A 26,694-nucleotide genomic window follows, 5' to 3' on the forward strand; every position below is an offset into this window, starting at 1 on the left:
GGAAGATGTAATAATTCAAAACAATCTTGTTATTCAAAATCCTTGTTGTTTTCAAGCACATTTACCACGATAGTTACTGACATATTATTTAAATTGTGAGCAATAGGAAAACGTAGCTTAATTGACAACGCACGGAGGGAGAAATTATTCTCCTGATCTCAATGTACGTAGGTTTGCACCCTGCAAACGTACGTTCCTAGAGAAGGAGATATACTACTTCAAAGAGGATTCCAAGGTAAGATGGAGTAAATGTAATACTATAATGTTTACTTATACGTAATCACTACAACTCCATCTGACCAATTGAAGGAACATAAAAAAACCTGTGAGCTCTATAGAATCCCTCAACCTTTCTAAAATAGTTATTAATATCAAATTAAATTTCATTTTTGTGACAATTGCTGTCTAGATGCAAGAAATGTTTGTCGTCACAAAACCTATTTTGTCTTAAAGGCATAATTGGCTTCATTAGTATTATTTTAAACGTGATTTCTCCATTATTTCAAGGCAATGTCAGTTTTTAAAATTCCAAATTGCAATTAATCTACCGAAAGTATGAAAAAGTAAAAGTGAAGTGTTATTTATTTACTGAATATTAAAGTTAATAAAGTATCAAATAATTTTAATATATTATTATAATTTCATATATAAATATATATATATCGTTTATATCAAGATTGATGAGGTAATAATAGGAAACCAGGTTCTGTTAAGGAGTCTATTTATTGAAAACCATTGAGCCAAGTCTTCAATTTATCCTTCAACAAACTAAAAAAAAATACAAATCCAATCCAGGGAAGATAAATTATATTATTAGATAATTAAATTGGAATTCCCTGTATGTCTTAAAGCCAAATAAATCCCGGGAAACTGGCTCATTAACTGGTTATTAAATTATGAACAGTGTAAATGCGATCCCTATGAATCAAAAACAATTAGTAAATTAAATTTAAAGGTAGTGATTGTAAGCTTTGGTCTTATGCAAGACTTTCTAACCTCTAAATAATTTGTTGGAAAACTATATTATTAGCGAAAACTTAGCGAACTTAATTTGACATTCATGTGTATCAATAATAAAATAAGAAGCTATTTCAGCTATTTTAAATGACATGAAGCAAAGATAGGAAAATGCTCTAAGGAGATTGCTTATAGTACGTTGGTTTCAGGAACTTTACGATTCTGAAGCCTTTATTCCAATTGTATGTGGTTGGCAGAATACATAAGTAATTTATTCTCACTATGTACGATCAAGTGATTGATTAATTATAATACCGTCAATACCAAATTATTTAAACCAACAACATTTTAGGTCATAATGAAGCCATACTATATTTTCTATAATCGATAAGACAGAACAAACTACTTTAGTGTAGAGATGAAATATTTGATAGAAAAAAGTTTCAGAACATAAGCTATAGGAAGTACGGCTTGGCAAGTAAATTAGGTAAGCGTACAAGAAAAGGCTGGGTATCAAGGGAGAGAAAAATGGAGATCTAAAAAGAACATAGACGATAAAATAGATGTTTTTTATCAGCATACAACCATAAAATGATTTATATTAAATAATGTAATACTCGAATCAAAAATGTTATTTCTAATTGAGCTGTCTAAAGAAATCACTAAAATATCAAAATATCAGAATTATAGAAAAAAAGAGTTAAATCATAATTCCAACTTCTATTTAGATCTGCTGTTTTCATATATTTAAGAGAGTTGATTTGATTTTGAATTCTAATAATAAAACTGCCATATTTCAGCTTTTTTTAAATGTCATTTAGCAAAATATAACTTTGAATATAAATCAATTATTATAATCATGGTGTGTCTGAAAATAAACCTATGCATATCATCTATTGTTTTTTATTTTTAATAGATAAATTATGATTTAGATTTTGTCAGATTGGCTTTGTCTTAAACTAACCGTAATACCCGGGCTTGCTCGGAGTTATTAGGTGTCGATGTGCAAAAAAACTTTGAATATACAAATATAGAAGATATCTAAAGAAATCCTCAGTGTTACTCACCGTTTTTTTATCTCCTCAAGAATGAAAGAACTTGAGAAAATAAAAAAAACCTAATATGAAGTTATGGCTTAAGGGGCAGGTAGTACTGTAGTCTCTAGACTGCTACCTGGCTGAGCCTTAGGTACAAACACTCGATGCTTCATGCAAAACGTCTGCGATATTTCCTCAATATGACTATATTGATATTTCTTATATCAAAAATATGTAAATGATATACGAGGTGTTTAATAAGAAAGGTAACTCTTCAAATTTTAGGGACAACGTACATTTGGTATGCTCGATTTTTTTATGTTAGTACACTCGCCACGAACATGTATTCACTGTTTCAGCTATATAATATGTTTTGTTTGTTTTCAAGAGGTACAACGGTTAGAAGTGTATTGTGTGTTTCGCGATTTTTTGCTATTAAAAAACATGGATAAAAGAATTTGCATCAAATTACGTATAAAAAATGAAATTAAGTGCTCCAAAACAATTGAAATGTTGACTGTGGCATAGAGTGAACATGTTCTGAGTAATTAAAATATTTACAAGTAGTACAATCTCTTCCAAGATACCCGGGAAGATGCCGATGATGAACCTCGCTCTGGACTCCCAAACACTTCAACAAATGATAAAAACGTTGAAGCGATTAAGAAAATCATAATCAGAAAATTTGCTGAGGATATTGACACATCAGTTGGCTCAAACGTTTTTGGGCATAAGCGATAAGTTTGGGCATAAGTTTGTTCCAAAACTGCTTAATTTTGACCAAAAGAATCGTCGCAGGAGCTGTTGACAGACATCAATGGTGATCCTAATCAAAAGGGTAATGTCACTTTTTCTTATTCTCCAAACTGAAGAGACCTATGAAAGGACGGAGAGTTGCAATGATTGATGAGATAAAGACTACATCGCTGAAACGCTGAAAGAGTTCAAGGCTAATCCGAGAAGTGCTTCGAGGATTGAAAAAAGAGTTGGCACAAGTGTATTGTATATGAGGGGGATTACTTTGAAGGGGACCACAAGAAAATGGAACGAATACATCAATATTTTTTCCTAAAAAAATACCAAGTCACCTTCCTTTTTAAACACACCTTATAGACATCAGGGAGCACTACATGCAAAACACCTGTGAGATTACATTAATATGACTTTTTTAGGTCAAAAATATGATTTTTTTTCCATTTAAACCCTCATTTATACAGACAAACTTTGCTTTATTAATATTGAATATAGATTACATGTTACCAGTTATAAATAGGACCATGGTGGTTAAAAATAAGATATGATTAATTGACAAAATATGTATACTTTTTCAATTTTTTTAAAATATCATTCATAACTAGTTTTTAAATATGGAATAATTTATAAATGAAATGATCGATATCAGCACATCGTTAGCTTTTTATATCTTTCAATTTTTCCGATTAAAAAGCAACATAATTTTTTTTTCAAAATCTGTTGATAGTTTGACAATTTTTCCCAACTAGGAAATTATCATTAAATAATTATTATGAATTGTTTACAGCTAAACAAAAAGCTAATTCAAATTCAACCAAACAACTTTCAGAGCAATGATATGGATAAAAGAATAAGAAATAATTACAGTTGACAAAAAATAAAATATAAATTTTAACGGAAGTGGAGTAAGGACGAAATGTAATTACAGAATTTAATCCTGACTCTCTCCCTCAAGAACTAATTTGGATGCTAGGGATTTTTATTAAGTTACTAATATAGTTTTGTGTATACCTAAAACAAGCCCTTATTTCCTCCACGGCGTGTAGATATTATGAAAGAAGAGAAATGATTATAAAATAATTTTGAATGTTTGTGTCTACACCTTGTATTTATGAGTTAAAATACTTTTGTAAGAAAGCTTTCCCGCTCTTTCTCCCTCTCTTCTCCCTTCTTTTTCAACTCAAAAAACAAAAATAATTTTCATATTTCTTATTTTAAGCCCTTTCGCATCCAGCGATTAGCTCTGCTTTCTTTTAAGGCAATTTTATGGTAATTACTCCTTTTGAGGTCTACTCTTCTTCTCCCTTCATATCCATAAACAAAATATACTCCTATTACTAAATATATAGGCATGTGAAATCCAAAACTTCATATTTCTAAAGTATATTTCCTCCAAGAAATTTAAATAAGGTTTTATACTCATACAAGAGGATTTGGTGTGCTCTAACACAAAATCAATTTCTTACAAAAAATATGGAGTATAAAAAATTCCACTTTTATTTTTGTATCATATATTTTGATAAAGACCAATATTGCATGGACTTATTTGGGTCAATTTTCCAAAACAACTTGAAATACCTAACAAAACTAATTATAGTTTGAAATCTCTACTCTTTGAGCGCTATAAGCTTTATCGAGAAGGAGGATCACTAGACGCTCTCAACAATTAAGGTATTGTACTCTACGCTTCAAGTAAGCCTTCGTATGTGGATGAACTCTAGTTACAGGTTTTAAAGGCTGCTTCCATCGTTCAAACGTTCTGTAAGATGAGAAACTCAAAAATAGCTCATTGACTAGAGTTCGGTAGCATGCAGAAGAATTTGTCTTGAGAACTGCGGATAAACCTAATAAACCTGTCGAGTAGTTTTTGGCTCTGAGAGCCAAATTGCATTGTTCCATTGCAAATTCAAACTTTATTTTATTCTCATCAGAAAGAACGTCCACTTTGAGTTATTCTTCTAAGTTATTCAATGCATCTTTAATAAGAAATTCTTCTTTTTCTAGTTCAATGCTTTTCAAAAGAGACAAAATGTTTGGAATTTGCGAAGTCTCTGTAAAAATTCCATCTTTCTTAACTAAGTGTTCAAGACGATGAAAAAAGCTTTGAAGCTCAGATTTTCTTTCCTAATGATTCATCTTTATACCAAAGGGGATCTATTTTCACTCTCACGAAATTTGTTTTGGGCTTGATTAGAAGAACTTGAAATCCACTGGGTAGAGAAATGTTCCCTTCTGAAATGAAAAAAAGAAACTATGACTGTCAACCAGACATTTTTTAAATCATTAAGTGATTCTAAACAATAACAACAAAAAAAAAAAAGAGATGATAACCAGATTCATGAATTATCTTACAATAAGGAGCTGACAGTTTCAAATGCAAGGATTTTTTCAGACTTTCGATCTAGTATGAAGTGCGGGAAAACTTATAAAGTGTACTCAAGAAAAAAAGCCCAATAATATTAATTGGTAGTTAGTCCATTCTTGTCAACTATTAGTCTTTTCGTATTTTTTATAGTCCAACAGCTAAAAAATATCATAGAGTTATATTGGGATAACATGTGGCTTATTAGTCTTTGTGATAGTTCATTTATTGAATTATAATTTTATTTATTAATATTTTTAGGAGGAAAGGTTGAGCGATGTAATGCGGATATAATTGTATTTACTATTATTTTATAGTGATTGATCAGTTATTATCTTTCAAATGAAGGGAAGTTTATGGAAAAAAAAAAAATGAAGTCAAATAATTTTAGTATTTATACATACATACAGGGGGCGGGGATCAAATTGTCGCCAAAATATTTTTCTACAAAAACAACACAAAATATACATTTTTTAACTTTTTTATTGAAAATCAAAACTATGACGAGCATATAGGTATACAGTAGCCATTCATTCGATATAATCACCGATGGCATCAATAACGGGCTCAATACGGCCTCTGAACGGGCCAGAGGCTCTTCTGACCATCTCATTGTCCATGTTGCCGAATACCTCCTTGATGGAGTCCATCAGGCTGGCCTTGGTGCAATGGGGATGTCTGGGGCTATGTCGAGAGACATATCCCCAGACAAAATAATCCAAAGGATTAAGGTCGGGAGAGTTAGGAGGCCACAAATCCTTGGTTACGAAATCATAACAGTTCTCGGTTAACCACTGCATGGAGATTTTGACACATGGCAGGGTGCTGAGTCCTGTTGCCACACCCTGGGCCTGTCTACAGCCACCCCTTGGATCCAGGGCAGAACCACCTTCTCCATAACATCCAGGTAGACCTCTGTATTGACCTTTATACCCGTTTCAAACATGTGGGGAGGCATAACATGACCTTCACTGCTGACCACCCCGAACACCATGACCATTGCAGGGAACTTGGTCTTCATTACCTTCCTCACATGGCTGGTGCAGGTGGCTATCCACCTGCACCAAGTTTTGAAGTGCAGAAGTTTTGATTCTTTTACCTCTATGGGACTGTAATATACTTCTTGATGCTGTAGGCAGCCCGGATGGAGATACCAACGGTCTCTGCAACCTTCTCGTTACTAACACAAGGGCAGAGGAGATCGCACACGAATTGCCTTTTTTGTTGTTGCTCCGACAATTCTACACTTAGAGACATGGGATAAAAACAAAACTTGTTTATTTTTGTTGAAGCTGTCGTTTGGTTACGTAATGAAACCTTATAATTAAAGATAATGGCGATAAAATATATCTTAAATGTTACAGAAAGTTTTGAGTTCCTACTCAGTACACAATATAAATAATACTTAGCCTTATACACAAATGTATTACCAAGCCATGGAGACTGTCCCACCTATTCTTGTAATGAATATTTTGGGGCCACAAATTGAGAAATTTCTGCACACAATGGGAAAAATAAAAGGTTTTTTTTTTTAATTGAAAATTATTCATATTAAAATTTTAAAAAACTTCTCAAGGGACGGCAAATTTAGTACACAAGATGTTGCATAAGCTAGATCAGGGTATTTGAGTCCCGAGACTTAGAGCCGATTCATTTTTCTATAGACTCAAGCTTGACTTGGCCTAAAAACCCTGAAAAATCAGAACCATATGGACTCAAACTCAAATCTATATGAACTCAGAATTACAGTCATCTAGCCTATGGGCTCAGAGTTGTATTTGAATAGCTCTCTTTAAAACAGATATTTTGTGATAAATTTACGCCTTAATATTTTTCACATACCACATTGGTATCTATTGTACAAGGTCCATCTCAGAAATTCCGTTGTTGCTTTTTAAAGAAAACTTTGTTGCAATCAAAATTAAATATTTAATGTATATTTGCTCTTAATATTTCATCCTCTCAGAGATGAAGTAAGGTTAACTATGGTTATATGGACCCCTGGGTAAAATGAGATACTATGATATACACTTGTAGTGACAAGAATATTATGACTCCCTTCATCTTCTTACCGGCATATGAAGGTGCGAAGAAGAAAAGGAAAAAGTTTTTCTTTACTCCCGTTAAAAGGCACATCATTCTCATATTCAACACCTATGCCAATTCATTATATTTTATTATCAAACCATTTTATATTTATATTTTAACCTCAAAACAATTTTTAAAACCTATTTAAAATGAATATTCTCAAGGAAATTATATTTTTAAAGGTAGAATTAAAAAAAGAAGGACTAAATGTTTTAATGATAAATTTGATGTTAATACCAATGTGATTTTATATAAAGAACATACCTTTTTTAACAATAAATATTCTATCCATTCAATAAATTGAATTAAAGTAAGATCTTAGTGTTTCAATATACCTAAAGATCTATACACTTTCCTAATCATTCTGGAGTGACTTTGTTTTTGGCATTCGATAGTAAAAGACATCATGGTTCAGCCAATTAGTATTCAATCTTCCCATTAAAGAAAGAAAGTATTTATTATTTCTACCTTTTTTCCCCACATATTTTTATTTTTCTTAAATTACACTTTATTAGTGGATCACATTTGTTTTGCAAACAAATTTAAAATAGTAGAAATAGAATATACATATGTAAATTAAAAAAATATGTGATAATAACCATTAGTTTCTAAGATGATTTTTTTTTAGTAGCACAATAAAATATATTCAAATGGCTCTGTGGGCTAATATTAGCCAAAGCTTTGTGGATGTTTTTGATATTTTCATGAGGCTTCCAAATCCTCAATTTCTAGGAGAGTTGCATCCAGACCTGGCACAATTTTGAACCTCGGCATAAATTTATCAAACTTTGCAAAGTAGGGTGTATAGGTTATATGAAGCCTACCAAAAACTTGTTGCACATAATATATGTGTCATTTAAGACATTTTATTAATCATATAATACTCTTTATGCGTTATAACCAAATTAGTAGCAAAGTAAATCAATTTAGTTCCACTTATACGGATGCAACTTTTGTTGCCTGTTTTACTCTGAGCATAAGGTAATGTGGGCCAATTACAGGTTTTCAAAAAAAGGTCTCTAAATATTTTTGTGTGTTAGAGATAAGTATGAATAATTTTTAATGCACGTTATGAAAGTACATCTACTATGAAAATTCTAGCTACAGGACTATAATAAATTAAAAATATATATTGGAGGCTTTTAAAAGGCGTCTCATGTTACCATAATTACCCCTACTTGAGCCCAGACTCGGAACTAGTTGGACAGCTCTGTAAATGGGTGAAACTTGGGCCAGTTCCCGCCAGAGATGTGTGTAGTGAAAAAAATTTGATACTCAAATGAACGATTGAAACAATTATGTATAATTTTGCATACATTTAATATCCAAAAACTTTTTATTAATATAATTTATAAGGATATTTAATCTTGAATATGAGTACTGTAGGCAGCAATAATGAATTCCAGGTGGTGGTGGAATTTGCTTCAGGCTCTTTAGATGTAAGTCTCTTACATGGAACCCCACTCCTCATTGATAGAGTCATTTAAGGCCTCAAAATATAGTTGTCGGATACTACTTGCCAAGAGATACTATTGGGGAGACAAAGAGTTTTTGTCCCAGAATTTTAAAATTGTATCGCAACTATTGTCGTGTGGGTGGACTTTTATTCTGTTGAAAGACAACTTCTGATCCCCTGCAGATCTCTTTGGCCTACGAGAGCCATATTTAACTGCAACCACTGCTTTTGGGAAAATTTTAGAAGCAAACGTTGTTCAGGGGTGTCTGCAGGGTGTGGGCTGGAGGGGCTAAGCAGTAGAGAAAATAGTTAATTTTTTTGTAAGTAGCTATGGATTTTTAAATTAAAAAAATATATATATATATAATTTTTGTGAATAGCTATGGATTTTTGTTCTTTTTTGGAAAAAAAAATCAAAAACTAACCATTCCCAAAAAAAAAAAAATGTATATATATAATCCTACAGACGCCCTAATGTTTTAATATTTTGCCTTTCCTCTTCTTGAGACATGATAATAAGCTCTAATCTTTTGAATTAAACGTAAATGAAAGAAAGAGACTACAGGCTCTTTGGAGAAGTGAAAAATGAATCAAATTGTGTTAATGAAGAACTCATATAATGTATAACTCATATAAACTTTTAAAAATTGTCTTAAACTTTTGAACGGCTCTGTATTCTACAAAGTACATATATTTCTACATAGTTTTAATGAATGTGTATCATTAGTATGGAAGAATTATTTCTTCTAATCCAATAGCCCCCACCTCTAACTCTCAAGTAATGCCTTAATGAATATACAGAGATTAAATCATTCATTTCATGATAATTCATCAATGAGCTACAAACAAATCTGTAATGAATGACTGATTTATATCCATATGTACAATGTAGATATGATGTAAGGAAATGATTTCAAGGATTCATGCATAAATTCATTTGATAGACAGCTTTTCCTTTAAAAAAATATTAGGAGTTGACAGTTATGTAATTTTTTTTTTCCCCCCCCCCCCCAAAAAAAACGCAACAATTTTATAAAACAATGGTTCGGCGTATTTATGTAATTAAGGGAACAAAGCAGGTGGAATAATAAGGGACATTGCATTCACGCAATATGCACATCCTTCAATGCAAAGGATGCATTTATAATGGCTAAATAAGCATAATTCAAGGTATTGTCATTATGGTCTTGATACCTTTAAAAAAGGTACTCAATAACTATTCATCAAACATAGTAAAATTGAAAAGTGCGAAACACTGAAGGATTTGTATATCTTACTATTTTTATTTATCCAAGAAAAAAAAGCGCTCTTACATTGGGCCATCAAGTGACTCAATGTTATTTTTCAAACTTTTCTTTCAAGATCAAAAACTAAGATCAAAGTAGCAAAATAATTTCAATAAGATAAGATTTATTTACATCCGCAACCAAGTTGAACTAATGTTATGTTTTTGTCTCTGTTTACTTGTTTGTTAGTCATCAGGATTAAGGCAAACGTTACAGATTGATTTTGATCAAACCTAGAACAAAGATTATATATAATTAATCAAGGTAATAGGCCATTAAATTTTGATATGTCAAGGTAATAAGTATGTTAATTAAAAATGAGGTTAAGAGCTCAAATTGGTGTCATTGTGTAGGTTTAATAAGGACCCTTCAAATGACAAAAAATCCAATTTAGGAAAAATGTCCATGGGGGGAGGTTTACGCTCTACAGAGGGCCCATTCTAGTTATGTATGTATGTTACAGTCATACATTATAGCTAGGCATTTGATGAAATCCCCCCCTTCCAAAAAAAAAAAAAAATAGTTCAAAAAATACAACATAAGACTGCTCCAAACCAATTATCCTTGCACTTCCTGTAATAATCGTTATTCCGTGAAAATCATTTGTATTTAACATAGCCTCATTGTTCAAATGTGTGAGAAAAAATAAAACTCTTCATTGTCTGACAATTATAGTTATTTAGCCATAACTAAAGTCCTCATTATCAACTAACAACTAATAAGTTTAGACTGATTAATAGTTTACTAAAACATATTAAAGTCGCAGGTTTCTATTAGGGTTTTACAGTTACCGACTGTTGTTTTAAATAATCAGTTTTCACTCTAAAGAGGAGATATAGTATAATTTTAATGAATAAAGATGGGTTGTTTTAGGAATATTTTGTATATTAAACCTCACAGAAGAAAAAAATTTCGTTGATATTGTTGAAAATTTACATGTGTACATCAAAGCCTATTGGCTTGTATATATCTATTTTCAAAACATTTGCCATCAATATTATTTAATTTTTTTATCTCTCCACAATGGATATCTTTAAAAAAAAACTGCATTAAGTGTGTTAAATCAAAAGTTAAAAAAATATCAAATAAGATTAGATAAATTCGGTAATTTTGTACTTTTTAAAGAGGAAAATATATTTAATGTATTGCTGACATAGTTTTTTTTTTGTTTTTTTTTGTGAATATATATTATCTATAATGTACAAAATGAATATTTTTATACGTTTGCTCATTACGTCATCGTGTGATTCATTTTGAAAAAAAAAAAAACATTTCAAGACGTGTAGGCAGCTTAGCAAACCCTCTAAACATGACTCTTAAAGAACAGTTAGATAATTTTTTTGCATTCGTCAGTGATATTTCATATATACATGTACATATAGGGTGATGATTTTAAATCCGAAACAAGTTTAAACCTCAATATATTGGGAACCCTGAAATCTATGTTTATAAAGTTTGTATGTGTATATGTTTTTAAAGTGTGCTCATCAGATTAAGCTGACAAAACTGTATAAGAAAAAATACAAAATTATAGAGATAACTTCCGAATACGAACGCCGCAAGGCCATTATTATGTGCCTCCCTACTGGGTACACGCCCAAGAGCCCAAAATAAATCAATAGATAATGAATCTACAGAGCTTACATTGATGTTAACAGACCTCGTGTTTGAATTGCTGCAGTTTGTCCAAATCGGGTAATTGGGACCGGATTTATTCGGGAAAAGCCAACATGTTTTACATCTTTTTTATGGACTCCTACGCAAGCCAGATCTGAACTCCTTGAACTACTAATTCTGGGGGTGTTGGAGAGAGAGTGCAATAAATGTTCTTATAACACAATTAACTCCTTGTAGGCTTCCATTCTCGCTACAGTATCCAACATGGACAAGGAGTTTTTCATCATCAATATATGTGGCAGGTTCAGGGCCAGATTGGAGCTGTAGTTTAAGCTGGATGTGCTTGGTTTGAGAGTTTAACTTCACTATGGATCACACATGTCAGAGAAAAAGATTTGTGAATTGCTGAACTTTTTTGGGATATAAGTTAAACTATCCGGATTTAGAATCCACACCCTGTATATATACCAAGTGGTTGAGTGATTGAAATTGATTCATCTTTCGATATATTAACGCATAAATAATTAGTTACAAAAAAAAATGAGCTCTCTAGCGTATGTACAAGTCAAGAAAATGACCCTTGAATGTAATCGGCGAATTTTCATTCGCACACTCTTGTAGTTGGGTATCTTCAGGACCACCACCTACACCATCACCAAGTCCGAAACGTTGGAGAGGATGAAGGGCCCTGTCAAAAAGGTATAACTGGACCTGGATGAGTTTATTAAAACAGGCCAGGCCAATCCCCTCAAGTCCCTGAGGGCTATGCAGGATATTTCGTAGTTTCCGTCCAGAAAGCTACGAAAGAAGTGGTGGAGAAGCCACTTTTGACAGCAGCAATGAGTCAACCCCATCTCCTCTGTTGTAGGACTCGTTTGAATGAGTTTTTTAAGTTCTTTTGAATTATTTTTTGACACTTTTGGCCCTTTACAGCCCTGATTACCAGTCCCTCCACTACACCTGTGGGGTATGTCGAGGGGAATACCTCCAGTTTCCGTCATAAAAATTCTGACATCCTCAAAACCACTGTCAGCCAGCACTGGGCCACCACGACAGAGAAATACCTCCACAGTCAAGTGCAAGGTCTTTTGCAACCTGTACGCCATCATTGCTGCAAAAGGCGACTACATAAATAGTTAAGAGAGCTCAGACACACATCTATTTATAGGACTAGTGTTGAAATTTTAATTTACCGCTTAGTATACATATATGTAGTTTTAAAGTTTGACAATTTTGATTCATGAATGATTAATTGGAGTGTATCTGATCAAATTACATACATGATGGAATAAAACAATCAATTACTCTAGCCTACATTCATTTCGCCGGATGCAAGGTATCGTTTTTGAATGTGTGTTAAATTGATTTTAATTATGTAATCGATTGACCTTTGATTCCTTTGAAATTATTTAAACAGAGCAGTTACCTATTATATAAGTATATGCATATGTATTAGTCATGATTGTATTAAACCTTCAAAGAAAAAGCCGATCCAAGAGTGAGATAAGTGCATCCGGCAAGACAATAAAGGTCTTACGTATAGGTATAGGTACTTCTTCCTAATGCCGATCGTTTTTTATAATTTTAGTCATCCTGGATGCATATTTTGTATTATTTAAAGTCATGTTAAATAATAATACCTTCATTAATGGTAGAATACAAAAAGCATTAAAAGTAAATAGTACACCTGAGATATCAAGTATCTAATTAAGTGCATATTATTAGAGGAGAATGAAGAGAATAAATTATTATTCTAACAGAATATTTGTTGTTATATATATATATATATATCTGATGTGAAAGAGTTTTATCATTAGATCAATACTCTTTTATACATATATATAATATATTAGTTGCCTACTTCAAATATACGAACATAATTCATATAATTATATAGTGATGTGTCACGAGCAAAACTCCTAAATTGGTACTCGAGTTTTATGAAGTAAACATATAAGACAGCAAAAACCAAGGTGAGTATATAAAAGGTGTACTGATAAGAGATTTATTTGCTTTTGTTTACAATTGTACTGGCTATTTTGATGACGTCAAAACATAGTCAATTGATAAGGAAATTCAAATTTATAAAACTGATATTATTAATACATTTTTTTAATCATAGAATTTTATTTTCTTATCAAACAATTCTATTAGTGTAAATTTTTACCCTCCGACAATTACTGTACAAAAGTTAATTTTAAAAAAAGATTAAAAATTGTTTTGAATAAAAAAATATAGAATAGAGCGTACATTTTTAAATAAATATTACAATCAGTATAACGAAGGAATCAATAATAAATTAAGAATAAGCGGATATTATGCCCTAAATATGAAATGTTCAATTGAAAAGCATAAATTAAGAATAAGATCTTAATTTGTCATTTATCTTGAATATAATAAATATAGAGTTCAATATCTTACTAAAATAACCGAATATGATGCCTTGAATAATACTATTTTACCTTGTGATTCCTGAGTCAATCTCTTTGGAAATTGCAATGACATTCAAATATTCCAATAAAATGTACAAAAGTTAACAAGTACCTTATATTTTTTAGCATATAATAGCTTAATAGTTCGCAATAACTATTTATATGCAAATACAGAATAGAATAAACTATCAAGAAAAGAGAGACACCTTATCTTTAAAGTCTAGTATAATCTTCCACTTGTTTCCCAATCATAAAAGGGACTCAGAAGTAATAAATAAATCCCTATCAGGGGTGAGGCTTAAAGTCCTGGTTATAGACTTATAGATCATATATTTATGATTTATATGCATGAAGGACAGTAATTAATGAAATAGTTTTCTTAGACTATGAGACGAAGCAGAGTTGACTTAAAGAGAAAAGGACTCAAGAACTTCAATTAAGGAGCAGTAGATGGAGAATGAGAACTCTCCCTGATGCTCACTTGATCTTTCAGTGGATTATTCTGTCATTTTTAGGAACTCCATATTTATTATATGTAGAAGTAAACGATGATCTAGTAAAAGATCTGGAGAAATTTATTTACCCTTGAGCATAGGCCTCTATGCCTCTTCTTACTTCTGACCTCGTGAATCATTGCCTAGGTCAGAAGTCACTATCATAGACCTTAATGTCAAGTGTATTTGCACAATGCAGGATTCTTCTATTAAAGGAGATGATATCCACCGAGTGAGGCACAAAGTCTAAGGGGCAAAATCCCTTGAACATGAAGTTAAAGAGAGGGTCAGATATCCAAATGTAAAAATAAAAATTCCTAGGAACGGAAAGGATGAGTGGATACAGATTAATATATCCAAATCATTCGTATGAAAGATCCATCCAAATTACTATGAATTAAATGTATTTGCACGCAGTTCACAATTTATTTATTCACCTTCGGCTTTTAGTATTTATCTATAATTAAGACTTATCAGTAGTGAGTAACACTCTACTTGGTTCCATTGTGATGTCATTAAAAAATTCGTCAGCTAACGTCAACCAGACTGCGTTGTATGTTTCTTATTGACACACGTTATAGATAGTCACCTTCCCAAAAACTCAGCTCGCGTGTTTAAAATGCAAGTATTTACTCTCGTAACTCGTCAAAAATGATGCTTCTCGCCATTTTTTTTTAAGAATATTACCCCATGTTAATCCACAAAACGTATTTTTTTATTCGCATTAAAAAAGTTTTGCATTCAAAAGAGAAAGAAAGCTGCTTCATTCGACCGGTTAAGAATGTGAATTTTATTATTAATAATTAGAGATGGGGAAAACATTTTTTTTAATGACAAATTTTGAATAATCCGATATAAAATATGATTTTTAGGCTGACAAATTTGTTAGCGTGTAAAACGTGTTGGGTAGTGTCAAAGGCGTCCACAGGGGGTGGGCTGGAGGGACTGTGATACTCCTAAATCAATGATTTTTTATCTTTACCACCTCAAAAATATCATTTAGGCAAAAATTGTAAGTTTAATACCCATGAGAGTAATGAATATTGAAACAAGTAACGAGTATTCCAGCAAGTAATGAGAGTTCAAGCAAGTAACGAGTATAACTCAAAATTCCTCGAGTGGTTTCTTTATATTCTCTAAAATACTTTAGCATTCCCTAATTTAATTTGAAGATAATATGCGGCATTATACTAGTAATTTAGCATGCATTTTCTTGTCAGTTGTCAATTTATCTACTGATCTTACTTTTACTTATTATTTTAAACGTAGATTTGTTGCACAATGAGCCTTTTTTGTCTGCTTGCAACAACAACTTTCAAAAGAAATAGACAGAATTAACAAAATCGTTTGCATGGTTGTTAATTTTATTGTATCACACAACCTTTTCTCAAAAAAAAAATTGGAAAGGCCCGAAATCAGTTGGTAGTCAATCATACCAACTACTCATAAGTAATTCTAGACTATCATTGTCATATTTTTTCTCCATAACTTTATAAAATTATATATTTTATAATATTAAAATTTTACATAGTATTTTATTCGATTCTTTATTATATTATTGCTAAGTAATATTTTATTAAAAGTGTTGCTATTTATTTGAATTTATATTAGACAGCCAAAATGTATTCAAAGAAATATTAAATGCCAATATATATACAACAATCCATTCAAAATTATATTACTGTCCTTTTGGAAACGGAGTATAAGTAGAGAATAACTTATTACTTCCTTTATTTATCAAAAAGAATGCATCATGAAATAGTCATGACGTATTAAGAGCGATGAGGGAATTGCGAGTTGACAACAAAATATACTGGTTATTTTTGTGTTAGGGAGGTACCATCGTGCTAGAATTGGGTTTTGTTCTACGAATCTTCGACCGGTCTGAGAGCGTTATAATTTTTGCTGAACCGAACTAATTTTGTACTAAAAGAAGTTTGGCATGGATTGGTGACAAAGAAATATTCGGTTTGGTCGGTTTTACAAAAAAAAAAAAATCCCCTTATTTACAATTTGCTCTGGACCGATTATATCGAAAATGATTGTGTTGATGACGTTGTATCTGTTTCAAAATTGTGAACATCGGAAGAATAACGGATATCAAGTTTAAGATGTTGCATAAACTCATAAATCAAGATAGCGGAGAAAATGAGTCCATAGATTCAGAACGAAAAAAAACAAATGTATTTAATGTGACCGAAAAAACCTGTCCACGAGTCGAAAAGGATTAAATTTTGGCATAATGTCCGAAATATTGGTAGAACTTTAGGGGTGTGCACAGGTGGTGGGCAGAAGGGCCTGTAGGTCCCCCATTCCAATAGAGTAATTTTTGCTTTTTACTAGATTGTTTTTTTAGTCAGGATTTAAAAAAATTACGATAAAATAGTGGTAAAAACTTTTTTTCACAGAAATTTATTTTCTTAAAACAATAAAGCCATCCGGCAAATTATGCAGCAGAGCAAAAAATTTAATCTTTGATATATTTTTCCTAAAAATTTAATTTTTTGTGAATAACTATAGATTTTGAAATTTTTGTGCATAAGTATGGAGTTTTGAAAAAAATTTCAGAAAAATTTAAATTTTTTTTTTTCCAAAAATTAATTTTTGGAATTTTTTTCGAAATAATTCCAAAAAAAGTTCCCCATAAAAATATATTATATATAAATGTTGGACGTTTTGAACTTGTTATTGAAAAAATCACTTAAAACTTAATCGAAAAAAAGTTTGTCTTTGACCAAGTTTCAATACTATTAACTACCTATGTTAAGTTTAGCTATACTTAAGTATATTTGGGTCAAGCCATAAACAAGGTAACGGAACACCCCTATTAGCTTGAGGATATATCCTTGGCTACGCGAAAATTTTTATATATAGTACCCACTACATTACTTTATCATTTCTCCTAGTGACGTATCCAATTTAATTTCCCTTTGCAGAATTAACCTTATTAAATCAACCAAAAGTAGCAGCGCCCCTAGCGAACAAGAAAGTTGTAATGTAGCAAGTAATACTTTGACAAATTATTCACAGTTAAAGATCAACTTATTCAATTTCAATCAGTCAAGCACACTCAGAAGAATATTAAGAGAATGAGTATCAGAATAGCCCAAAAGTGACTCAAAAACTATTGCTAAAGTTATCATGTTAGTAAAATAATATCGAATATATATATTTTAAATTATGAATGCTTCAACCGTTGTGGAGAATTGACTAATTAGGTCACTTTTTTTTGGGCATTTTTTTCTTACACTATATTTTAATGCAAGGTTGAGTGATACATATAGAGCACATCGGGATAGCTGGTTAGTAAATATATTATTACTATTTATGTAACAATTTTTTATAACTTATTTCAACGATAAACATGGGTATTATAATTAGTATTTTATTATTTCTTATTTAGGACTAAACACTGTATTCCCGTCGAGTTCAGTCCTGCATATCAGTCCTGGAAACTTAAAAACGGTGCTCCTTGATTATGTCACTCAACTGGATTCTTTTTTTTTAAATAAGTTTTATCACCAACAGTTTTAAGGACTGCCCGTCTTAAGTACCCGTCCCATGGACTGATAGGGCCAGTCATAAGATAGGACTTCGCCAAATAAATTAGGACTGATTAAAATTATTTCGTTTGAGTCACATCCCTTCTAGAAGTAGAAGTTACCTTTATATGAAAAAAATTATATATTATCTCTATAAAGCTTTCAAAAAGAGATCTACACCTTCATTTCAAGATAAGTACTAGAAGGATGTTTCCTGTTGTTCTAACTTTTTATAAATAAGGTATCCAATTAGTAAAAAAAATATTTATTTTTTTCTACCAGGTAAATTATCTCCTTATCTGATGAGAGATGCTCAATAAGTATGTATTTGTCTACTTTACGATGAAATCAATTTCAAATGTATATATGTAGAATTAAATAAAAGGTTGGGAATTCTTGCAATAAAATTGTAAAAATACATGTTTTTATACAGGGTGTGGTAGGTTAACTTCCTTTATTATAATATGTGGCAATGAGGTTGTAGAAGTAGTCGTGGATTGAACGTGGCTTTATTCTAGAAACAAGATTCTAAAGTATTTTTGGAAATACATTAAGTTGCTGTCATGCGTTAGAGTAGTGAGGATTATGCGTTTACTGTTTCAATATTTAATATTAAAAAAATGATTTCTTCAACTCATTTTCAAAATTTGAAATTTGAAAAATTATTTTATATGCAAAATAAAAGAAAAAAAAACTCTATAAAGCCAAAATTGGTCGTATCAGATCCAATATTATGCAAGAAATCTAAATTACTTCAGTTTGTTAAAATTAATAATTAAAATTGGATTTATTTTGAAAAAACCAATATTTATATGACCTTGGCAAAATCGGCAATGACTAATTGTTTAATAAATTAAACATCTTCAACTATAAAATTGGACAAGTTGCTAGTTTAATTTTGTATCTTTTTGTAAAAAAAAAAAAATATTACCCCTTGAAAAGCTCCCAATGAAAATAAAAAATACCAATTATTAAAATACCAAAGTTCGGTTTATTCAACAATGTGGGACGTACCCTAACTGATTTGATTTTTAAAATTATTTTTAAAAAAACTTTAATTGTATACTATCATTATGAATTAAAAAACAAGTTTTTTGGTTTATTAAACTTATTTTTTATGTCCTCTTAAAAAGAGCACGTTATATTGTCGCACCCTGTATCTACTACAGAGAACAGCAAAATAGAGAATTTTTGCTTTGCATATCTCAGCTTACACCTTGAATTTTGCGCTAAAAATTGTTTTGCTATGGGTGGCTAAATTATTTCTTTCATATGAAACTTTGTTTACGAGGAAGGCAAACCCCATACTAGCCTATCGTTATTCTAAACTTATGAAATATTTGAAGCACATTGGAGTCTCCAAAGTGAACTTCAATCATAAAATTTTGTGCTTGACTCATAAATTAATATCAAAATGCCTGTGTCATCACCTGTGATCCGACTGAAGTCCCACCAGTTTTGATGTCCAAGAATCCGACCGGAGCCATGGTTTTTGAAGTTGTGGGTAGAAATGTTTCCATCATGCCACCACATTTCATTCAAGCTGGAAATAAGATCTACAAGCTGAGTACCTGAAGATCCTGAACGAAGATTTGCTATTCTAGATAGATGAGAAGTTTGGCCTGAACAATGTGGTACTATCTGAGAGGGTGCCGTTTTTCTTGAAGGCTCAAATCTAACCCAGCAATAATTCATATTTCAAATATTATCGATTATAATCTGTTGTACATCTTTCAAGAAAAGGTCAGTCAATGATCCTATAGAAGTACCCCGTAAGACTTGTATCACCAAGAACTGGAGAATCATCCCAGCTGATAATGTAATCAAGGCTACAGTAGGATGCAGGCCAAGGGTCACAAAGATCATTGAAGCTGGAAAAGGTCTCATTTAATGAATCAAAGAACAATATCACTAGTAAAACGTCACAAATTTTCAATAGATTTGATCAATGACAGTAAATGATAAAAATAATATAATTTGCCGAGAATGAATTCCCAATTTATCTACATACAAAGCCCTACACGAATATGTATTTCGAATGCAAAGAGACGGTTGTTGATTGATATATTGCAACAAATTATTTGAACTTTGAAGTTGATTTTACTATAAATATTTCATTCATATATATACATATGCAAATGAAAGGGTAAAGTTTATCAATTCACTTTGTTTACTTCATCTCTCTCAAGTGTATGACAAAGGTATGAATCTAACAAATCTATGCACAAAAGACTACGAAATAACTATACCTAACAATATCCATTTATTATTTAAGTAATTTAATTTATGCATTGCCAAATATAGGCAGACATAGCTTGTGTCAAAGTAAAGTCACATCCATCCATTCAATGATGTATTTTAAAAAGTAGGATGCATTCATATAATATGTATTTAAATAAATAGTATTACTCAATGAATTGACGCCGGAACCATTGAGTCCAGGGGGGGCATGGCCCCTCTCCATTCATACTTTTGGAGAATTTTTATAGTTATAGCAACAACAAAATTTCTTTGTTTCTAAAAAAAACTTTAGATTGAAAAAAAAAATATTTTAACTCCTCAACGCATTGATATAGTTTCCAAATCCATCTCAATTTCTTGGGGAAGCAACTTCTGAAAAATAAAGGTTTCTTTTATTGCAAAATTAGTATGGTTGTTCTTATTCCTTAGAGACAGCATATCAGTTGTCCATATTTAACTTTTTGCTAAGGGGAGGAGTTATCAATAATCTGCTGTGAGAGAAGAACCATGATGAATTAGAAGATCCAAGCATCTTGAATTAGTAAATGGATCAATCTTCTGACATGGCTACATCTTTAAAAATATCTATAAACCCCTTTTATTCATCCCCGTCAAAGTCATCATGATCATTTTTTGATCAAATGATTCCCCTAAGTTTATTAACTTCATTCCACTTTGCAGTCCCTGCAAAGTATAATTTGTCAACTTCCCATATTGAGAACTTGTTATTTTCAATTCAATCTACACCAGTTGATTATCCTCTGGAGCACTCGAATCCCAGTCTCAGCTACTTGAAATTATTCATAATTTTTCCTTTTAAGACGAAGTATGCGTCTACTATAAAATAAATTTGAAAATAAGTTATGCTATAAAATCCGTTTACATTGGATTACCTACCATTTATTACCGTTTCGGGAAGAAAAATCCGTTTCAAATTGCTATTTGTTCAAATTTAGTCTTCTTCAGAAAAATTTTAACTCTAAAATTTAAAAAAAAAATGTTTTTGTCTGTTAAAAAAAATTATTTACCTTTTATAGAATTGACAAAAAAATATTCAGTCAAAATTGACAGAAGGCCCAACAGGGGCCCCCTAAAAAAAAATCCCTCGATGTTATCTACATTGTGTAAATAGGCTCACCCACTTGAAAATACATTCCACCAACGGTGACTCACTGTCTTTGCCTTCCAGTGTATTGGGGATGATTAAACATTGGACTGAGTAAGAAACTATTCTGATGGACATTCCCCATACATTTTCTGACGAAACTTTTAATCACTGACTTGATGCAGAGAACAGGACCTTTAGTTAATTGCATTCCTTTATCATGATCTCCCTTTGAAGTATGTGCATAATATATGTACTTTTTAGGGTACAACTTTAATAAGAAGTCGTAAAATTATGCAGGAAAGACTGGGAATAATTTAAACAACTTAGGTAGAGTTAAACACACCGTTTTTTCGGTATCAGTTACTAATTTGGGTAAATATTATATTTAATTTGATGTCCATACTTGTGAAAAATCCGTTTTTCCATGTTTTATTGTGTAAAAAAGTAGTGATGGACGATTCCAAACAAAATTACTAATTCCAATTCCAATAGGATTCTAGCAAAAAAAATCCCGTTACAAATTATTTAATCTGTTAAATAATAGTAAAAAAATAACAATTTGCTATCAAGGGGTGAATAGAATTATATTTTATGTGTGTGTGGGGGAGCATTGGTTTTTGGAGTTTTTATGGAAAAAATTGAAAATTAAATTTCAAATAAAATTTTTGGCAAAATAACTTTTTGGAGAAAAATTGTTATTTTCCAAAAATTAAAATTTTCCAAAAAAAAAACATTTAAAAATCTACAATTCTTCAGAAAAGATTAAATTTGTTAGTGAAAAATTTGAAAAATCTACAGCTGTTTACAAAAAAATCAAATTAAAGAAAATCAAATATAATTTTTTGGGAAAAAATTTGAAAAATCCCCAGCTTTTCTTTCAAAAAATAAGCTTTTTGGAAGAACATTTCATAAATTAAATTTGTAATATAAATTTTTTGGAAAAAAAAAATCAAACATTACATTTCTCGTAGAAAAAATTCAAAAATACATAGTTATTAAACAAAAATTAAATTTGTTTGCTTAAAAATTTCAAAAATCAAATTTTCCAGTAAAAAAAAAAATTCCTTCATCAATAAATATATATAGTTTTTTGTTTTTCATTACTTAGAAAAGTAATAAATAGTTCAATACCAATAATAAATTAAGAATCCGAACCGCAAATTAAGCATTGTTTTCCCAATTCTGACTAATCGTCCCATCACTAGTAAAAAGTGTTTTAAGGAGCACATATTATGTGACAACTCATCATAAAACCAACCTTAAATGATTTTTCAGAATTGAGTATGAATTACATTTGTCCTCTTCAACGAATTAATTATAGGCCATTTTTATGAAGAAATTATTCTCATGAATTATTTTCAGTCACAGCAAATTGCACCTAAAGTAATCGTTGTCAAAATGAAAGGATTATAGATTGACAGACTTCGAAGTTTCACCTAAGGTTCTCCGATCCCCTATACAATTAAAACTTGATTCAGTTTTATGTTAAAAGATTATAATTATAGATATTGTTTTTGCAATTAATACGTACTATTAATTCATATTTACATAATATGTAAATGAACGATGTTCATTTCAAATATCCTCCAATTTAATAATAACAATAACATTTGGATTTTATACTCGAATCAAATATGTAGTACATTGAAGATTAGATATTAGTATGTTATGTGAGATTCTTTTTTATTATTATGATATTATGTACATTTGTAGTGTTGTGTAAATCCTTACTAGAAGACTCAAGAGACACTTCAGTCTCGGTCCGATCCAGTACAGCCCTGCGTATCAGTCCTAGAAACTAAAACGGTCCTTGATGACGTCACTCAAACTTATTTATTCATTTTTTTGATCGTATTAGTACTGAGAGTCTAAAGGATTGGCCATCTTAAGGACTGGACTGGACTTATTAATAAAATTGTAATCAGTGGTCCAGTTGTAAAATCAAAGCAATAAGGATGGTCATCGATTGATTATGATTATTGGGGATTTGGGGGTTTCTCCCCCTATATCATTTTGAAAATTTAGTTGATTAAAATGTACTTTTAACCAATGAGATTATACATAAAGCCTATAAATGAATATATACAATATCAATAATCATGATTTTAGACCATTTTCAATGAGAGGGGATGATTTTTTTAAACCATTCTGTCGTCCAGGGAACATCCTCCCTGATCCTCCTTCAATTCAAGTACTGATTTTAATACATCTTCATTGTTTTATAGGAATAAAGACTGCAGGACCAGAGGCGTCTGCAGAATTGTATCTTTTTTCGGGGAGGCTTGGTTCTTGGAATTTTTTTGAAAAAGTCACAACATTACATTAATTGGAAATAAATTTCAAAAATCCATAGATATTCTTTAAAGATTAAATATTCTGAAAGAAAAATTAAGAAATCAATACATATTTACAAAAAAAAAAAATTTTTTGTAAATAGATAAATTTTTTTGAGAAATTTTGTAAAGATCTATAGCTATTTAATGAAAATTAAATTTCGTTGAAAAAAATTTGGAAAATTAAATTAAATTTTCTATTAAAAAGTAAGAGTTCTTTTTTTTTTTTTTTTTTTTTTTGGAGGAAGGCTCCAGCCGCTCCAGCCCACCCTCAGTAAACGCCCTGAGTACCGTCCAGTTCAGTCCTGCATATCAGTACTCGAAACTAAAAAAGGGGTGTCTTTGATGACGTCACTCAAAGATATTTCTTCTGTTACAAATGGACCGAATAAATAAAGACCGTAACAACACTATTTACATTTGTAGTACATTCTATGTAGATAAGAAATGATTTCATTGACTACTTACTTCTCTTTAATGATGATTCAACAATAATAATCCTACAAGAGATTTACGAATGCATGTTCTTTTTTATTTTTTTATAATTTACATTGATTAGATGTGAGTTCATATATTTATATATGAATTAGATATGCGTTTTATTGCAAATGTATGCAGGGAACATAAAAATAACAATTCCATTATAAGTTTATAGGTTTCATTACAGTTGGTTTAGAATGTAGGGGGTGATACGATCATTTAGTGAGTCTTAATTAACTGTGTTATACACGCGTCAGTAAAACACTAGGAGGATTACCTATAAAATTGCAGTTATTACTTAGAATAAAGTAAATGCAGAGGGGAAAAACATTTCAAATCTTTTATGTACAGTATGTCTTTATTGTCTACCATTGAGAATACGTATGTGTATTAGTACCCGAATAACGTTTTCCCGGGATTTCTCGGGGGTTTACACCTACGGAAATTCCTACATTTATTAAAATCATAATAAAAGTTTCTTTTAACTCCGTTTAATCCACCGAAAATTAGCTTTTTTATCACTTGCTACTTAATGATTTATTCTTCTGGGTCGGAACCGGTTACAAAATTCAAAAAAGTGCAAAAGCAACCTGAAAGTATTTGCTTGATATACTTAAAATTAAAGCTTTATTGTAAAACATAATCAATTAAGCTGAATAAATTTACAATAATATTAATTTGATATCAAAAAAATAAAGTCCTTTAAAGTTGATTAAAATTTAGTTCATGGAACAAAAGAAAAAACTCAATTATCTCAATTTATCTGTATCATGGGGACCAAGATCAATAATAAATAGTGGCTAGAAAAAGAAGAAGTTTCTGAAGTCCCCCCGGCCTAATTTTTTATCACAGATATTATATATATATATATTAGCGTAAATAAAATAAACCCATAAATATGTAAGTAATTATATTAAAGTGTTGACCATTTTTAGACTAAGCTCCCCCCTCAAATTATAAATAATGTTTATTGTGTTTTGTGTGATAAGAAGCATAATTGTACCTGTTTTAGATATGATGGGTTCGATAGACATTTTGAAATGTCATGTGTCAATATTGTCATTAACCCCTTTTTTCAGGTCCTTCACTTGGAAAAAAATTAGAAATTTGAGGATCGAGTACACCCCTGTTGTCTAAGATTCGGTTATATGATACCTTGCCGAAAACCACTTTGCCGAACAAAAATAATAAATATATTTAATGAGACTTCCTCGGGATAGAGGAGTGTCGATCAGAACCTTACCAGGTTTTCCAGATTTATTGATCCTTTCTCTTCTTCAAACATTTTTCGTTTTCTAATATTTTATTTTATTCTTTGAACAAAGTTAATTGAAATACAAAATTATACGTTAACGCGAGCACGACCGATGTTTGAAATCTACCATGCTTTTCAATATTGACGTCATAGTGTATGAGGGCTAGCGTGTTTAGACACAATCTGTTTTTTTTTACCCAGGAGTATGTACAATACATCCAATTGACAATACTAGCAATAGTAACGTCATAGGCTATAATGGGTTTCGTGTTTTGTCAAAATCTGCCTGTCTTGCCCAGGATACATCAAATTAAAAATTCTAGTCAGCCAGATTACATGATGGTCTAACCTTGTATCTTGATTAACCTTGTATTAGTCTGTTGTCATAACTTTTGTTGTAATAGAAGTTTGAACCATTTGTTGAAACATTTTCAGTAATAAATAAAGTAATTATTAATTAATCATTGGCAAACGTTACAAATAATTAAACAGTTCCTCTTTTAAAATTTGTGTAACAAGAATGGGAATCAAAATTACATATTTTGGCAATATCAATCATCATCAAATATATATATTTATTATTTCTTTCAGCAAAGTGGTTATTCTGCAATGTGTCCAATCGGCAAAGTGGTTTTCGGCAACCTGCCAACAGACACCAATATTCATAGTTTTCTAATGTAGTCATCTAAAGGATTCTTTGGAATATTATCTATGATTTGGAGTGTTGGGAGAAGGGCTTACGAAATTTTGCTATTCTTCAAATACATTGAACAAAATGCATATCTCTATAAAACTACATATAAATTTAAGACGAACGAAATATCTAAACTCACATACACGTTTTTCTTAGGAAGATGTGGTGGGTTAATTCTTGACATTTTATTTATTTTTAATGAGTCATATAGAATTCTATGTAATTGGTTTTACGTGGGAATAAAAGAGGCGAATAGTATGATATATGGCAGCTTTTAAAAGGAGTTGAACTTGTTGTTACTTTTATTTAGAAGCTTTACTTCATCAGTTATAATAATTTTTGCAATTTTTTAAGTGAAATTTTGTAAACATTTGTTATTAATTCTTAAACAACATGACCTATTCAACCAGTTTCATTATTCTATACAAATTATATACCAGTTCATTTTTTGGGTGGTTAGTTTACACATATTACTTAGCTTTGGGGCAAGGTGGGACAATAATGGCATCAATATTGGACAATAAAGTTAAAGTATATAATTAAACAAAATATAATAGGT

General features: G+C 30.8%; 1 long non-coding RNA gene across 1 annotated transcript; it reads left to right on the forward strand.

Annotated features, from left to right (window-relative positions):
- LOC121121752 (uncharacterized) lies at positions 1–26,396 on the forward strand. The gene is made up of 2 exons (XR_005865560.2): positions 1–235; positions 26,033–26,396. It is a non-coding gene; the product is annotated as an uncharacterized lncRNA (long non-coding RNA).
- Positions 26,397–26,694: the final 298 nt, after the last annotated feature.

The sequence above is a fragment of the Lepeophtheirus salmonis genome, chromosome 7 (genome assembly GCF_016086655.4).
Source record: "Lepeophtheirus salmonis chromosome 7, UVic_Lsal_1.4, whole genome shotgun sequence".
NCBI lineage: Eukaryota > Metazoa > Arthropoda > Copepoda > Siphonostomatoida > Caligidae > Lepeophtheirus > Lepeophtheirus salmonis.